This window comes from Ascaphus truei, chromosome 2, assembly GCF_040206685.1.
Source record: "Ascaphus truei isolate aAscTru1 chromosome 2, aAscTru1.hap1, whole genome shotgun sequence".
In the NCBI taxonomy this organism is placed as follows: domain Eukaryota; kingdom Metazoa; phylum Chordata; class Amphibia; order Anura; family Ascaphidae; genus Ascaphus; species Ascaphus truei.
In genome coordinates, this window is record NC_134484.1 from 35,280,507 (window position 1) to 35,294,305 (window position 13,799).

A 13,799-nucleotide genomic window follows, 5' to 3' on the forward strand; every position below is an offset into this window, starting at 1 on the left:
CATTCTATAAAGGCAAGAATTAAATGCTCTTGATTGAAGAAAGCTGCAGCATGCAATAAAGATGAATGGTGAGTAACCACGAGGAGAGCTCACAAATGTGAAAGAAAACCTACTCTGCAGATACAATATAATTATTTTATCGAAAATGTACTAAATATGGGAAAGCAATACATCTGTTTTTTTATTATATATAAAAATGTAAGGAAACTTTAAAAATATTTTTTCCTATATAAATGTTAAAACCCTGATACTGCACATTTTTTTGAGTGATAAATGAAAATGCACAATGTGTTTGTAATTAAACTGGGGGCTATCCATAAGTCTGCATGTGGTATATGGTATACAGTTAGGTCCGGAAATAATTGGACACTGATACAAGTTTTGTTATTTCGGCTGTGTTCCAAAATAGATTCAAGTTACAGTTAAATAATGAACATGGACTTAAAGTGCAGTCTATCAGCTTTAATTTGAGGGTATTCACATCCAACTTGGAGGAAGGGTTTAGGAATTACACCTCTTTAATATGTAGCCCCCTCTTTTTCAAGGGACCAAAAGTAATTGGACAATTGACTCAAAAGCTGTTTCATGGACAGATGTGGGCTATTCCTTCGTGATGTCATCATCAATTAAGCAGGTAAAAGGTCTGGAGTTGATTCCAGGTGGGGCATTCGCATTTGGAAGCTGTTGCTGTGAACCCACAACATGCAAGTGAAATGGCATCATTAAGCTGCAAAAAAAAAAAAAAGAGATAGCAGGAACATTAGGAGTGGCCAAATCAACAGTTTGGTACATTCTGAGAAAAAAAGAACGCACTGGTGAGCTCTGCAACACAAAAAGGCCTGGACATCCACGGAAGACAACAGTGGGGGATGATCGTAGGATCCTTTCCATGGTAAAGAAAAACCCCTTCACAACATCCAGCCAAGTGAAGAACACTCCAGGTGGTAGGCATATCATTATCCAAGAGAGGACTTCACAAGAGCAAATACAGAGGGTTCACCACAAGGAGCAAACCATTCATAAGCCTCAAGAATAGAAAGGCCAGATTAGACTTTGCCAAACAATATCTAAAAATCCAGCCCAGTTCTGGAACAGCATTCTTTGGAAAGATCAACCTGTACCAGAATGAAGGGAAGAAAAAAGTATGGAGAAGGCTTGGAACGGCTCATGATTCGAAGCATACCACTTCTGTAAAACACAGTGGAGGCAGTGTGATGGCAAGGGCATGCATGGCTTACAATGGCACTGGGTCACTAGTGTTTATTGATGATGTGACAGAAGCAGCCGGATGAATTCTGAAGTGTATAGGGATATATTGTCTGCTCAGATTCAGCAAAGTTGATTGGACGGCGCTTCACTTTACAGATGGATAATGACCCAAAACATACTGCAAAAGCAACCCAGGAGTTTTGTAAGGCAAAGAGGTGGAATATTCTGCAATGGCCGAGTCAATCACCTGATCTCAACCCGATCGAGCATGCATTTCACTTGCTGAAGAAAAAACTTAAGGCAGAAAGACCCACAAACAAACAACAACTCAAGAAAGCTGCAGTAGAGGCCTGGCAAAGCATCACAAAGGAGGAAACGCAGCGTTTGGTGATTTCAATGCGTTCCAGACTTCAAGCAGTCATTGCCTGCAAAGGATTCTCGACAAAGTATTAAAAATGAACATTTATCTATGATTGTGTTAATTTGTCCAATTACATTTGAGCCCCTGAAATAAGGGGACTGTGTATGAAAATGGTTGCAATTCCTAAACGTTTCATACGATATTTTTGTTCAACCCCTTGAATTAAAGCTGAAAGTCTGCACTTCTCTTGCATCTCGGTTGTTTCATTTCAAATCCATTGTGGTGGCGTACGGAGCCAAAATGATGAAAATTGTGTCAGTGTCCAATTATTTCCGGATCTAACTGTATATGGTGCACGGACGTACTGTACTGTATGCCTTATAGTAACCTTCACATTCTTCCTCACTAGATCCTCGGCAAGAGGAGACATAATAATAAAAAAAAAATGTAGAGTTCCTTAACAGCTGCTGATGTGGTAATGTCATATACAGTTTGCTTCAGTGTGTGTTTATAATTCAATCTATTTTTTTTGTGGTATACATTAAACAAGCTAGTAAATCATATTCCTGTTTAGACTTCAAAATGTAGTGCTTGGAGAAACAGTTCTCTTTGACACTGAATAAGTTGGTCATACTGTAGGTTCAACTTTACAACACCAAAAAAATAAAAATGTTCCCCACACTTTTCCAGATAAAATCTTTACACGAAGGGATAGTATCTCAAGAGAACTTTGCAAGCACATGACAAATTACATAACTGTACCCACACCCGAGTAAGGTTTTGCCAGGTGTCCGGTGGACTATACTGTAATTGGACACACCGTCCAGTAAAAAAAATAACTCTGGACTTACACTGGCGACACACTTTATTCGAGCTCGGCTAGTCCCACGAATTCGGGTATACTCGGGTGTATTGAGGTTTGTGACTGTTTTCTGCCCGAGTGCATTGAGGTATTTTCCAGGCAGGGATTGAAGCATTTTATTCCCGCTGGCTGCAATACTGCACAGTATATATATATATACTGCATTACAATTCATGAATTTATGCCATCTGGTAGACACGCGAAGCATTGCAGCCTATTAAATCCTAATCATTATCATTTAACAGATCAGCCGCCCGTCAGCCAGGCATGAACCCAGGCTGGGAAGGCAAACACAACGGGGCTTGTCAGAGGTGAGGAGCGGCGCATTCCAGGTATCTGCCAGGTACATACTGGGTATTTGCTCGAATAAAGTGTGTCGGTGCAGTATTGACAAGACTGGGTTGGGGGCATGAGTTTCTCGGAGCAGGGCTGTTAGGGGGCAGGGCAGTTTCCTCCATCTTGATTGGCTGCATTATCCAGCAGCTGCCAATCAGGAGGTGTTGAGCATGGGGGAGGGGGGGGGGAAATCACGTGGAGAAGAGAGGTGAGGCTGTGCGTGTGTGTTTCTGTTTTTGTTCCGGGATTGGGGGGAGAGAGCGAAAATGAGAGATGGGGGGGAATGGGGGGGGTGTGAGTGCATGACTGCAGGTAGCCAACGTTATTTAGAAATGATCTGACAGTTGCGTCATGTTTTCTAAATTTGTCTCCAGGTATGCACCAATTTGCACCATTTCATATTCTATTTCATAAAAAAAAAATTCTAGGTACGAAATAGATCTTGAAATAGTGCAAATTGGTGCATGTCTGGAGAGGATTTTCGAAAACATGACGCAACCGTCAGATCATTTATAAATAACATACCTCTCCACCGACTTTTCTCAAGCGCGTCGCACCTTTCACCATTGTGTTCACTATTTTTGGAGAAGCCACCTGGCAACCGTACACCCCCACACCCCATACATTTAATATACAAGAAGCTCCTCTTCTGCTATGAAATCAGTGTATGTACAGTATGGTCACAAAGACAAGCATTTCACGCTATGTAACATCAGGAATGTCCTGCTAGAATTTGGCTGAGGTACGAGAGGCGCCTCTGGCAGCTGCAGGGTGCTGTGTAAGCCACTATCCTTTCTCCGAAATGCCTCACTGTATCATTTCCAGCCCAGAAAGGAATGTAATATGCAAGAGGAAGTGTACAGTTTATTAACCCATTCACATAGCAATGTTGCTCTAGCAGCAAGAGCTCGATTTGCAATGAAGCATTTTTTTGTGGAAAGACCAGACCTGTGATTCATTATTGGGATATTGAATAATTATTTATGGGCAGATATAAGAGGTGTTAATAGACCATGATAGTTATTTATGGTTGAAATGGTTTAACCACTGCTGTAATATTCTGTGATAGTAAATCCATGACCGGAAATAAAAAACTGTTAGTAGTTAACTTTAACACACTGGGGCTAAATGTACCATTCCAAACATAAGTTTGCATTGACACATTGTTACTGGTTAAGCCAATTCTAAGAAACTTGTTTAACCTGAGAGGTCTTGGTCACTTAGCAGATGTTTAGCGCAATAAATAGATACACGTCACACACATAATGGGATGTAACTGCTTTCTAAGGGCTCTGTATCAACACCCACATTTAAGCTCAGTCGTGTTTGTTGCAACTGGCACTTAAAAACTTGCGTGATTTTGTGGTATGTTTGCTTTGGTGCTGTATTAGATGAGGGATTTACGTAGCGTGTATGTGGAGTTACATTTGCAAGACCGAAAAACACCAAACTGATCATTTTGCACTTCTACTTGACACCGATAAATCCCCCCCTGAAATGAAGTATAATTCCCTATGGAGTTCCATCACTTGCAGCAGCCCAGTGCCAGCTAGGAGACAAAGTTATATACAATCCACTCAAGTAGCTTGAAAACAAAGGAGAGAAGAGAGATGGGTGTAGTTAGAGGTTGGGTCAAGAGAGGGTTCATTTAGAATTGGCGTGATGAGTGCATGTTTAAAGGAAGATGGGAATGTGCCGAAGATGAGTGAGGTTAAAAAGGTGACTTAGGGGAAGGGCTTAGTGTTCCAAAGAGTGAGCGGAGGAGATGAGGGGAACAGGAGAAAGGGGGCAAGTTATAGGGTGTGATAATGAGAGGAACATGGGGACCTCAGTCACAGGGAAAATTAGCTGAGGGTGGATGTTCAGTGGCGAGAAAATGTTTGTTACCCCCAATTATAATTACGGAAATGCCATAGTGTTTCCATGTTGACCTTCTTGATTAACCTAAAAGATTAAATAGAGTTTATATTAACCAATTCCATGTCTTTCGTACCAAAATTATATATGAATTAGACAAACAATGAGGAATTAAGAATCAGGGCATGTGCAAAAGTAAGTGAAACTCGGGTATTATCAGCTAAATGAAAGGGGATAATTACAAACAGGTGTTTTAAATAATTAGATCTTCAGGTGTAAGTTTGGGAGGCCCCACACTATATAAAATCAGAAACTTTGTGAGTTTGGTCTTCACCATGTGTGGAAACATGGAGAAAATTCAAGACTACAGTCACTCTACCTAGGTGCGATCAGCCTACCAAAATCTCTCCAAGAACAAACTGGCAAATCATCCAGGAAGTCGCAAAGAACCCCAGAGTAACATCCAAGGATCTGTAGGCAACTCTCTCTTTGGCTAATGTGAGTGTTCATGACTTAACTATCAGAAAAAGACTGAACAAGAATGATGTTCATGGAAGGATAGCCAGGAGGAAACCACAGCTTTCTAAAAAGAACATTACTGCCTGTCTGAAGTTTGCCAAGGAGCATATAGATGATCCACAAGACTTCTGGAACAATGTTCTCTGGACAGACAAGTCTAAGGTAGAACTTTTTGACCTCAATGAGAAACATTTTGTTTGGCGAGATCACTGCATTTGAACAGAAGAACCTCATTCCAACTGTCAAGCATGGTGTTGAGAATGTGATGGTTTGGGGCTGCTTTGCTGCCTCAGAACCTCAGTGGCTTGCCATTAGTGACACAACGATGAATTCTGAATTGTATCTGAAGATTCAAGAGAAGAATGTCAGACCATCCGTCCGTGAGCTGAAGCTGAATCGAAAGTGAAGCATGCAGCAAGACAATGATTTTAAACATACAAGCAGATCTACAAAAGAATGGCTGCAAAAGGAGAAATTCTGTGTTTTAGTATCGCCTATTCAAAGTCTGGACCTAATCCCCATCAAAATATTGCGGCAGGACCTGAAGCGAGCTGTCTATGCAAAGAAGCCTTCAAGTGTCACTGAGTTGCAGCAGTTCTGTAAGGATGAGTGTCACAGTAACTTATGACAAGATATAATATACACCAAATAACTGGGTTGAACTGAACGAGGCTTAGATATAATAAAGTATATTTATTCCTTAGATAGCTGAACACAACAAGATAGTACAATTAACAGACAAGAAGGTAACACTTACTTAGGGGTTGGAATGAAGTAGTCAAATAGCAATTCTCCAGCAATCGGGTATCAATCAAGATGTAACAAGAAGACAAAGACTGTAGAGTTGATAACAGTTTATATATCTTTTCAACACTATTCTTACTATTGAGTGCAGGCTATTGGAGAACAATTACCTGCACCCAATCTCTAACGTGGGAACCTTGTTAACCCATGCCCCCCAGCTAGGTGGCACATGCATACTGGGACCCTCGGGGTCTCATTTCTGTAGCCCTACCAGATGGGGTATCTGGCAGGATATTCTTTGTTTGTAGGTGTGAGTTATGGCACCTACAAACCACTCCAGCTTTACGCTTCTCCGCCCTCATGTAAACAGTTAGAGAGACTGAGTCTTTGATCAGGGGCCTGGTTCTTAGACATTAGGTCGCCCCCCTGACCATTTGCATTCCTCAGTGGGCAGGAATCTTCGCGGGCTTTTGTCCCCGCTTTGAAATACAGTATGGTTTATAATATACAAACATATTAAAATACCTGGTTCTGTTGGGTCCAGCGGGTCGAAATGACCCGGTCCTTTATGCCGGAACTGACTCACCATAGTGGCCAAGTTTCAGCCCGCTGCGACCTACAGAACCGGAGATATGCAAATACAAGTTAAACTGTTTATTTCTTTATTACAAATTTCTCCGCTGTAAAATAAATCTCAGTTTTTCACTTATTCCCCATTGAAAACAACGGGCTCCGCTGCCATAGACTTTCAATGGTGAAACTCCGCCATTGACGCCTATGGGGTTCGCCGCCATAGACTTACAATGGGGCCCCGCCGCCGTTGAAGTCTATGGGACGTCTCCGCCATAGCCGGTCAATGGGAAGTCGCCGCCATTGATGTCTATGGGAAAACTCACGGTTCTTTACGGTGGTCCATACTCCGTCGGGTTGGTCGGAGAGGGTCGGGAATGGGCCTGCAGCCATACCGGAACAGTGGCTGTAGGTACCCCAAACCCCAGCCCTCTGGCTCCTCCAGAACCGGAGATATGGGCTTATACTTTCAGGGTTTTGGACTTAGTCGTTTTCTCGCGCTGCTCTGCTCGCCGCCATTGAAGCCTATGGCGCGACCCGTTTGGCCAGCGCGACCCTTTCTGGGGGTCCTGGATTCTGTGACCCGGTGATGGTCAAGTGTGGGGAGGCCTAGGGACTAGGGGCAAAAAGAATTTTATTCCTGGGTGCCCTAGAACCTAAGATTCCCACGCCACTTGTTGTTGAACTTGGACTTTTAGTGATCAAACTCTTTTTCAGATAAAGTATCCGCTGTTGCGGTTTTGCGGTTTGGACGGCTGCCAACCTATTCGTGGAGATCGCCGTCGAGGAAGCTCCATTGAAGTCAATGGGCCCATTGACTTACAATGGGAAACCGCCGCTCCTCCTCTCGGATGCCACCTGCTGGTCTTCGAGGGAAACAGGTCCAAAACCGCCAGATCCGCCATTGAAGTGAATGGAGCTCCAATGGCGACCTATGGTACTCTGCAAAATGGTGCCTGAAAAGGCGGGAACATTAAACAAAGGGCTATAATCACTTCATAACTATTAACCCATGTCCTCCCGGATGGATCCCAGTGTTTGTGTGGTGCAGACACTTACATGATGCTAATACACTAGAACAGGGGAACATACATTTTCATGTTGCAGCAAGGTAAAAACCACATTCCTGGACCGCAATCCAGTTAACCCCTTGCCTCCCTGGTGGGGTCAGGGGGTGGCCATATGGGGTGCAACCCCTTTAATACCGGGCCAATCCCCCTCTCCCTCTACAATGAGTGGGCCAAAATTCCTCAAAACCGATGTGAGAAACTGACCAGCAGTTATAGGAAACGCTTAGTTTAAGTCATTGCTGCTCAAGGGGATGCCAATAGGTACTGAATCTATAGATTCACATACTTTTTCACACAGGGATATTGAATGTTTAATCATTTGTGGATAAATAAATGTTGAAAAAGTATCATGTTTTTGTGTCATTTGTGATCAGTTATCTTTATCTATTATTAGGACTGAGATTAAGATCTAATAACATTCTAGGTTTGAAATATTTGAAAATCCTAAGGTGGTTCACAATCTCTTTCTCGCCACTGTAGGAGTGCGAAGGGAGTTTGGTGGTGCGTGTAGCACCTGACATGAAGAGATGTGATGTCTGAGGGACTCAATATTATCCGTGAAGTAGTTTCAACAGTACCTGAGCACTTTTGAAGGTAGTGGTTAAACTTTGTGTGCTATGGTTGTGGCTTAAATTGTGAGGGGCGACGTCTGGTGGCAGGAGCTGTCTTGTCCTGATAAAGGTGTTCTGATGTATAGAGAGGTTGCTAGGTCTGGGCAGGAAAGGGTAGAGATTGAATGGAGGAGAGATGATTAAGATGTTGAAAATTGGATGGGGTCTTGAGAATGTAGGTTTCTATATGTGCATGTGGAAGTAGGTGTTGTGGTGGGGGCAGAGGGTAGAGTGAGGCTAAAGGTTAGGAGGTGATGATCAGAGAGAGGAAAGGGAGTGTTAGAGGACTTAGAGACTGAGCAGGAGCAGGAGAAAACCAGGTTAAGGTAGTGTCCATTGTAGTGAGTAGGAGAGGTGGTCCATTTGGAGAGACTATAGGAGGAGGTTAAGGAGATGGGCGGCTGAAGGGGCATGGGGATTGTCAATAGGTATGTTACAGTCTCAGAGGATGAGAGTAGGAGTGTCAGAGGAGAGGAAGTGAGGGAGCCAGGCTGCAAAGTTGTCAAGAAATGGAGAGGTAGGTCCACGGGGATGATAGATGACGACTACACAGTGAGATGGGGGAAAAAAGTCGGACAGCGTGGACTTAGAAAAATGAGGAGAGGAAAGGGGGGTATGATGTGAAATGTGTAGTGTGCGGAAAGTAGTATGCCTATTCCTTTGCCCTGTGTATTCCCTGGTCTGGTGACATTGCTAAGGGAGAGAACACTATAGGAGAGAGCAGCAGGTGAGTCTGTGCCTTAGGGGACGAGCCAGGGTTTTGTAATGGCTAGGAGCTTGAGAGTTGGAATTGAACAAGTCATGGACAGCTGTACGTTTGTTGCAGACAGATCATGCATTCCAAAGGGCAAAGGAAAGGGAGAGGTGTAATGGGAATGAGGTTGGAGTGATTGGTAGTGTGTGGTGAAAAGGATATTTAGGGTAGGGTGTGGGACATGAAAAGGATTGGTATGTGCATAGGGCCAGGATTAGGGAATATGTCACCACATATGCAGTAGGAGTAATAGTAAGGAGAGGAAGAGAGAGAAGGGGGGAGGAGTTGCTAGATTTTCATTGAAGGATGGGGATGTGAGGTGAGAAGCAGATGGAGCTTTAAAATGAAGGAGATGCCAGTAAAGAATGGACAATAACTAAGGAGGGTTTGGAGGAGAATGTGTGAGAGCTAGTGGTAGAGGCAAAAGTGTAAGTAAGAGAGCGTAGGTAAATAAGGGAGAGCAATGTAACAGTAGTCCAAAACTGAGATTGGGCTGAAGTGTTTCCAGTTCGGGGGGGGGGGGAGGGGGCCTGGTTGGAAGGTACAGTGTACAAACAGCAGCAAATTACTGTGAAAAATAGTGAAAAAGGCGCGAACAACTTCAATGTGAAATGGTATTAAATGTGCAAATAATAATAAGTGCAATATCAATAAGTGCTATAAAATAAAGTTAAATAATTAAAACAGCAGCAAATGGCATACCCCCTTTGGGTGCCTCAGGCAGAGCAAGGGTGTCGAAAGATAGGGCTGGGACCCGCTGCGCCTGGCGGCGCGGGCGGCCGCGTGAGCGTTCCCCACCAGCAGGGGAATCCTCCCGAGCTGGTCCCAGTCCCCCCTCGCTGCTGGCTCACTACGCACTGTGACGCATCATGTGGTGCGCTGATGAGCCAATCAGCGGTGGGGGCGGGAGCTGTCAGGAAGCAAGGTATGGTGTGTGTGTGTGTGTTGTTGCTGTTGCTTACCTTCCAGCAGCAGCTCCCTCCTGCAGCCCGAGCCCGTGGAGGGAGGGGAGGGAGGGGGGGGGGGAGTAGTGGGTCCCTCCGCTCAAGCCACGCCCCCCTCCCACTCCCGCCCCCCTCCCGCTCCGGCTCCCGCTCCCTACAGACCGCATATCGCGGTCTGTGTCTGTCAGCGGCCCGCCTGTCTGCCGTGCGGGCGCGCTGACTGAGGGAGCTGGGCCTTAGCCTTAGAGAGAGATGCTGGAGATGGAATGTGATACAGCTGTGCTGAGAATCTGCTGTAACATCCACAGAATAATAAACGTGCTTGCTGAGAGGACGATGATATCCAGCAGTCTGTGTCTTTCCTGAGCTTTTAACCCTTTGTGCGCTGGTCGACTGGTTCTGTGCAGAACTTGGGGGGGGGGTTCTTCTCTCAGGGCGTGCTGCCTTGGGCAGAGCACAGAGAGAGGCTGGAAATGGATGTCCTATTTTAAAGTATTCAAGATACATTGGTGTATCTCACAATACATCACAATAAATGCTCCACGACTCCCTTTAGGTAGAGGTGTGGGTGCTGTTAATCGGCAGCTGCTACAAGCTGCTCACATACACGTAAAACCTGAAGATAACACTCTCCAGGCTTTGTAAAAATACAAATAGTTTTAGTGAAGATTTCAATAAAACTATTTTTTTTAAAAAGTCTGGAGTGAGTTATCTTCCAGGTTTTACTATTTAAAGTATTGAAATGCCACCTAAAAATAATAATAATAATAATACAGCAACGCTATATATAGGATTTTATTTCCCATATAACGTGTTTTTGTTATTAAAAAAAATACTAGTTTGCTACATAAAGCACAGTACTGAAGGAGTAGCGCGCCCCAAACAGGTCGCCCCTCCTCCTGCAGCATTTGACGCTGCACTGGTCACGTGGCAACGAGTTGCCATCACAACATGATGCTACATGACGTTCCATTGTCATGGAAACCCGTTGCTATGTGACGTTGGAACGCTGAAAGAGGAGACAGCAAACTGTAAGTGTGTGCGCGCATGCAATATTTTGCCCTGACATATAGATGTCTCAGCTTACTGTCTATAAATATTTATTTCAAAGTTGTAAAATCAGCCTTTGTGATGGAGTATGTAAATCAATGGCTTTCAAAATGTTGTTGGACCTCATTTTAAAGACCACAGAATATAATTATACACTTTGGATTACTTGGAAAACCTCTTGAGGTCCTATTCACAACACCTGCAATCGTCGCGGCACAGACACCTGCTCCTGTAACAGTTGACAAAATGCTGATCAGAGATAACCAAAAAAAAATATTTTAAACAAATTACAGTCCTAAAAAAAACCCCAATGATTTTTATTTCTTTAGAAAATGATAATGTTGAAGAATGTAGGCTAGTCTATATGAGTTGACAGGGGCGGATAACTGGATCAATTGGGCCCACTCAACAATGGTCTGCACAGGTGCTGCCGACCATTCGCACTAGCAATTGATATCATAGGACAAGAGTTCTACTCTCTTCCTCAGGAAAAACCTGCGTCAGGTCCAACGCGTTCTGCTTGTGTCCTTGGGAATCACTTTAGCTTTTATAGAATTCAATCAAGGCAACATCTCAGTGAGGACCATCCTTTGTCTAACGCCGTATAAGAAAGGAATATCTTGATGTGTTGCCTATTTCCATTATTTCTGAACAAAGGTACATTTCATTATTTTGTAGGTTTGTGACCTTTTTTTTTTAAAGTATCTTCTTTTTGATACTTTCTTTGTTTTATGCTATTTAGTTACTTTCTCTGTTTGATTATTACAAGTTATTCAGAAATAAACAAATATATTTACTGATACGCAATTATCCCACCATTGTTGCACAAAATACCCAATGACACAAATATTCTGCGTCGACCACAACCCAGACACCTTGTGTCAGTGCGGTCGAAACACGTGTTGACACTGGGAGGCTTTAAGCCAAATGCGTGCTGTGATTTACACTCAGCAGCTATCATGTCAGAGAAATATGTGCTTTATTCTGCATATCTAGGAAATAGTATCCTTTTATCTATTCCAAAGAAATGAAGGAAACATAGAAATATATAAATAATCCCTGTTCACATCAAGGAATTATTAACATGAACATCTTGTGTATATACAGTTTATTGCCTGCAGCGGGATCTCTGTAGTGCACGTGCTGCGCAGGAGAAGACATCTGTCCCATCCAAATGAATGGTGATGTGGGCTCCTCACAGTATGTTGAGTAAGGGCTGTTCTATACAGCGTGCGGCCGCATGCTTTTCATGTATATAGAGCCGGGAGCTGCAAGTTAGTGTATATGTGTGTATATGTGTGTATATGTGTGTATATGTGTGTATATGTGTGTGTATGGGTTGTGTGAGTGAAAATAAGTCCTAGATTTTTTTAAAGAATTTTTTTTTTAATAAATATTTTTTTGTTTTGTTTTACAATCCTTCACACACACACACACACACACACACACACACACACACACACACACACACACACACACACACACACACACACACACACACACACACACACACACACACCCACACACACATCCACACACACACACACACACACACACAAACACACAAACACACAAACACACAAATACACATCCACGCATACATGCATACATACACATATACATACATTTGAGCGCAGGCAGCGGTGCGAAAAGATGAATTTCTTCATCTTCCCTGCTGTCTGTCGGCTCCCCTCTCCTTGCCGTGCGCACGCGCGGCCCTTCTATAGAAAGGCTGACTGATGTCAGCCAACTAAAAACTAAAAGAGTGTCGGCAATCACACAGACCGTTTGCATCCTTGTCTGATTTTGTACTTCATTGCTAGCCATGAGCTTCATAAATTGTCTAGACAGTGTCATTAACTTCAACGCTATCTCAAATGCTACAGCATGCATGGTCAGATTAGACGTCACAAACATAAAAGCCAGGGACATGTCACCAAATACGCACAATTAAAGGCATATAAAACATACACTGTGTGTTCATTATTCTCTACTGTCTACTGTCGGCGCCACTTTTAGGAATAGATGTTATTATAACGCGCTGAAACTCATTTTGAATAATTCCGTCTTTATGGGCAGTTTAAACACTATTGTACATTTTGCCTGGATGTCCTCTATCACTTTGTATCCGTTGTCACTCCTTAGCTCCATTTGTATGTCACGGGTCACACTTTATGACATTAGCCTGTCACACAGCACCCTCTGTATCATTCTCTGTTCCACAACTTGTCAGCCTCTATGCCATTGCTGTGAAACATAGTCCCGCCTAACACTTCAGTCCTGGACGCAGACTATGGCTGCCGAGATCGGGAGTACGGCACGGGAGGGATGGCAGCTTCTCGGGGGGGGGCGGCAAAAGTGGTGTTGCGGCCTCACCCCATCTGTTCTTGCCAGGAGGTGAAGTGATGGGAAGTGCGGGGGAGGGGTTGTGCAGTCTCACCCCATCTGTCCTTGATGATAGGTGATAGGCGGCATAAGGGAGGGGCGGTTGGGTTGGCGGGCCACATGATGGCCGGCCCTCCCAGTGAGGGTATATAATGTTTTTTGGGGAAATTGTTGTTCTTAGGCTTCCTGTGAAATTAAATAGTTATGAATAAAAAAGATTGAGTGGAGGAATAAGAGAGTGAAGGGGAGAATAATAGAGTGAGGGGGGAAGAGTAATTGAGTGAGGGGGAGGATGGTAAGAGAGTGGAGGGAAAGTAAGAGAGGGGGGGATGAGTAAGAGAGTGAGAGGGAGATTAAGATTGTGAATGGGGAGTAAGTGAGTGAAGGGGGGAGTGAGGGAGGTGTTAGAGGCTGAGGCGGAGCATAAGAGTGTGAGGGGGGAGATTAAGACTGAGATTGGAGTAAGAGAGTGAGAATGAAGGGGGAGAGTAAGAGAATGAGGTGTTAGAGGGTGAGGAGGAGCATAA